We start from the raw sequence: 5,256 nt of genomic DNA on the forward strand, positions 1-5,256 counted from the left end.
AGCAGCTCAGCCCTTCATACCTACCGGCAATTTAACTTTTCTGGACAAAGGTTATGACACTTTACATAAAATACTGTCAACATAATATATGTTTTACTCATATGGATTTTTTTGTTTATTTGCAGTTTACACAGCAGAACTAAGCACAACAATTTAGAGTCAGTGGTACAAACAAATGAGAGACAATTTCTCTTGTGTATGGTTAGAGTTAGAAAACATATTAGAATTATTACAAGAAGAAAGCACAAGGATTCATAATTCTGTTAGTTATACACAGTCTCTTTAGTCTTCTTATATCCCAAGGTCTGCTTTGTCTTGAACATAGGTTATCAGATCCACTGAAAATATTTCCTTGGTATTTTCTCATTTCTGAGACATTCCTCAGAGTCCATGTAGCTTCTCTGGAGTTCCTGGATTAACACAAAGAGTCAGAGAATCATCATGGAAAAGACTTAAGATGATGAAGTCCAACCGTCCACCAACCACCAGTGTTGTCCACTGTACTGTACTCCTTAGTACCACATCTACATGGGTCATGAACACTTCCAGGAATGGTGATTCCACCGCCTCCCTGGGCAGCCTGTGCCACTGCATCACCAATCTTTCGGAGAAGTTTCTCCAAATAGCCAACCTTTCTCTTTCCTGGCACAACTTGAGGCCATTCCCTCTAGTCCTATTGCTAGTTACAACCCCCACCTTGCCACAATCTCTTTTCAGGCAGTTGTAGAAAACAGTAAGGTCTGAGCCTCCTCTTCACCAGACCGAAAAACCCCATTTCCCTCAGCTGTCCCACATAAGACTTGTGCTCCAGGTCCCTCACAGCTCCACTGCCCTTCTCTGGGCATGCTCCAGGGCCTCAATGTCTTTCTTGTAGTGAGAAGTCCAAAGCTGAATGCAGTACTTGAGCCGCAGCCTCACCAGTGCTGAATACAGGGGGATGATCACTACCCTGTTCCAGCTGGCTGCACTATTTCTGATACAAGGCAGGATGCCATTGGTCTTCTTGACTACCTTGGCACACTGCTGGCTCATGGTCAGCCGAGCACTGACCAACAACACCAGGTCCTTTTCATCTGAACAGTCTTCTAGCCACTCTGCCCCAAGTCTGTAATGCTGCATGGGGCTGTTGCAACCAAACTGCAGGATCCAGTACTTATTCAACTTCATTTCATGGACTTCAACCCATCCTTCTCGCCTCTCCAGATCCCTCTGAAGGGCCTTCCTACCACCATGCAGATCAATACTTCCTTCAATTTGGTGTCACCTGCAAACTTACTGAGAGTGCTCTCAGTTCCTTCATCCAGATCACCAAACCAAATCATCACTCGTGACCTGTTGCCACTTGTATTTAACCCCACTCACCATCACACTCTGGGCCCAGCCTTTCCACTAGCTCATTACACAGCAAAGAGTATATCTATCTGTCCAAGCCACAGGCAGCCAGCTTCTACAGGAGAATACTGTGAGAGCTGCACCACTGCCCCTTCTTCCTTCTGATCCCTTCTGAAGAGCTTACAGCAACATTCCAGTCATGGGAGCAATACCACTGTTTCAGCAACAGCAATTAAGTCACAGTTTGCCTGCCACACTATGGCTTCCAGCTCCTCCCGTTTGTTGCCCATGCTGTGTGCACTGGTGTAGATGCACTTCAGCTGAACCATTTCACTCACTCTAACCCTGGCACTGTTCCTCCAGGTTCATCTCTAGCAAGCCTTATTTTATCCCCTTCCCCTTCACACCTAGTTGAGGGGGCTTCAAACAAGCCCTGCCAGCTCCACTAGGGTTCCATTTCCCCCTTTGAGACAGGTGAGACCCATTTGCAGCCCTCAGGCCACGCAGCAAGTAAACAGTCCCATGGTCAAAAAAGCTAAAATTCCTGTGATGGCACCAGCCTCTCAGTCACATATATATCAGGTGGGTTTTCCTGGTCTTCTCAGTGTACCTTGCTGCCACTGAAGGAACAGAGGAAAATACCAACCGTACCCCTTCATCAACAAAAAGTCCCAGTGCCCTCAGGCTTCTCACAGTGAATTCACCACTGCCAGCCTGAACTATCAGTAAGGGGTAACAATCAGACAGACAAACATGACTAGGGAGTCTCCTAGGAATGGTCCCGACTCAGGCCTCAGAGAGGCAGCACACTTCCCTACAGGTACAGTCTGGCTGACATATGAGGCCTTCCATTCTCCTCAGAAGGGTGTCACCTATGACAACAATTCTTCTTTCCTTCTTGCCAGAAGCAGTCTTGAGGCATGGTGTCAGCCACTTCACCCTATACAACATCCTGGATGGACCTTCCATTGCATCCCCACTTTCCTCCCCCTCACATTTTAGAGCCTCAAACCTCCTACGCAGGGTCACCTGGGGCATGAAGGTAGGGACAGGGTTTGCCTGTGATACCAAGCTGTGTCCTGTGTCCATTCTACCCCGTCTCTTAGGTCTCCCCCCTCTACCAATGATGGAGAGCAGGGGGTCCACCACTGTTTGGGATGTATCACCCCTGTGCCTTACTTGCAGTTATGGCAGGGAGCTGATCCACCCATTTACCTCCTGCTCACATTCCCTGATGTTCCTTAACCTCTCCACCTCCTCCTCGAGTTCTACCACCATACCGAGCAGATCATCCCCCTGATCACACTTCAGATAGGTGGCATCCCTGCCACCCTTCACCAGCAGGGACAGACTCAGGCATTCACTGCAGCTGGAGTCTTCAATTTATACTTTTTTTTTTAATGTGACATTAAGAGTTTGCATCCTGCAGATGTTCTGTTTCTAAGTAAATTTCAGGCAGCAGCTTGGACACAAAAACATTACCTGTAGCAACCTCTGCCATTAAGTTTGATTGGGAACAGCCAATTATCCTGAAGACATTCTTCACTAATAAAGCTACTCTTCTACAGCAAAATCAAGCTATTTCCTGAGCTCCTCACAAAAGCCTTCCAGAATAAGGAACTCTGTCAGATCTCATCTGGCAATACAGAGGCCTTACGCCAAAACAATCTGGGGAAAGGTACTTTTCAGGTCATGGCATCTCTTTTTTTTGCAGTCGAAAGAGCAAATGGGGCCTTCACCTTTACATTAGGTTTTCCAAACCAAAGGGACAAGGTAGAAGAGTGCTGGAATGCTTATTTTACATCTTCCAGAATCAAGATACATTGCACAGGTTCCACTGCATCTTCTTAAACCTGCATGGTATAATCAGTAGACACACATCTACACAAAAGAAAAACTGGCCACTGTTTGCAGGTGGAACAACAGATTTGTCCATTTGCACAGCCAGAGGTCCAAACATACTTGCTAACATCTTTGTTTCATCTGAGCATACACAACAGCAGCAGACGGGTATGGAATTATACTGTATGAGCTATGTTATGTTCATCTATATTGGAAAGTTTATAATTGCAGCAACAGTCGTGCAATCGGTAGATTACTTCTGTACCTGCATTAAAGGGCATCCTAAGTTCTTTCCCCACCTTAATTCATTCTCTCTAAACCTGGCTTTAAATGGAAAAAGACTACTTGAAACATACAAAAAAATGATACTAACAATAACTTGGGTGCTGAAGATAATGGACTTATTTTTGGAAGGTAAGAAAGCAAAGTCCTAAGAAACTTTGCAAAACTGCAGTGGTAAACCTATGCTTGCCTAGTTGTGAGCTAAGTTCCACCATTATTCTCCCTTTTGAAGCTTTTCTTGCAGACCTGATTTCACTAGTGAACCACAAGCTGCTTCTCACTGTGTAAATTTTCCACTTGCAGAGGCAACCTCAGCTTGCATATTTATACACACATAACAAGAGTACACTTAACACCGTTTGTGTAAAGCACACCTCATCTTTACTGCCTGTATTAAAAGCACATGCAAATTGTTGCAATAAGTCATACATGTGCTTTGTTGAAGTGAAAATGAAATGATGGGACCCTGAGCACAGACAAACCCTTGCATTCAAACCACAGATTTCTCCAGAGCTGTTTTCCTTCTACTATAAAAGCAGGCCCAACCATCAAAGGTTTATGTAGTAAGATTTCCAACAGTTTCAAACTTATTTCAGGTGAAAACTAATCTCTAACCATGCAGCTAATGCACACAAGTACTAGTGAGTTATGCCAAAAAAAATACAGTAACAATAAACCTCTCTTGCTATAATTATTTATCCAGAAGCAAAGACAAGTTAAAGGCAATCACACAAGTCCTTTCATGATTACACACTAACAGGATCTACTGCTGCTTGGGTGAGGACATTCAAAGCAGATACCCAGGGAATATCACAGCTTTAGCAGTTCACAGCACTACAATCCAAACATCCACCTCCACGATGCTTCCAAATAATTCTAATGCCACTGCAGGCACGTGCTCAGATGTTTGCTGCCAGGAGCTGCCATCGCATTCCTGCCACACTATCAAGCATCTGGAGAATAACTCAGTTGGTATGAGGAGGTACAGAATTTGTTTAGAAGTTGGTTTAGAATTGCAATATTAATATTGATGTTCTTAAACAGCTTTCTCCCATCTGTTTAATTACTTCATGCAAATTCCTTGACTGTTTATACATAAGGATTTCACCTCATCCTTTCAATTTCCTAGGGTAAGTACAGTCTAAAAAAAACTGTCCAACAGTAATATCATTTACCCAACAGTACTAGCTGCTTTATTATCAATAAGCTAAAAGAAATCAGATCTTATATACCACCCACACTTGCAACTGTTTTTAAAAGTTTTACACAATAACCCTCCTCAACAAGCAGTTTAAGAATGGTTCGGTGTTATCCAGGTAACTGAACAGCATTTTCACTTCTGAAACCAATTTGTTTCAGCTGAAAGCCTAAACACACATTTTTTTCTACAACAGGTTGAAGAACCTGCTGTCTTAAATTTTTTTTGGCAATGCTTATTTCCTTAGACTAGGGTTAGCTGTGTTAACAAGAAATACTAAAGCTCTGCTTTTTAAAGAGGCTTCCAGAGGCAGGCGTTAAACTTCAGCCACATTTGACTCCAACATGGGCCTACAGTTTCCCAGATCTTTCTGAAAAAATACCCCCTCTCTATGAAGAGAAGTAGGAGAGGGACAGAACAGCAAATGGAAGAAAGAACACCAACAAAGAAAAATGAAATTGAGGGATAGAGTTCAAAGACAAAAAAAGAAGGAAAATAAAGAAGAGAATTTATCCTACCAGAGACAGCACCTCTTGTCAGTCAAGACAAGAAACATTGCCTCCCAAAAAGAATCTGGCATCAGGACATAGCAGAAGTGATGG

The sequence above is a fragment of the Meleagris gallopavo genome, chromosome Z, assembly GCF_000146605.3.
Source record: "Meleagris gallopavo isolate NT-WF06-2002-E0010 breed Aviagen turkey brand Nicholas breeding stock chromosome Z, Turkey_5.1, whole genome shotgun sequence".
Taxonomy (NCBI): Eukaryota; Metazoa; Chordata; class Aves; order Galliformes; family Phasianidae; genus Meleagris; species Meleagris gallopavo.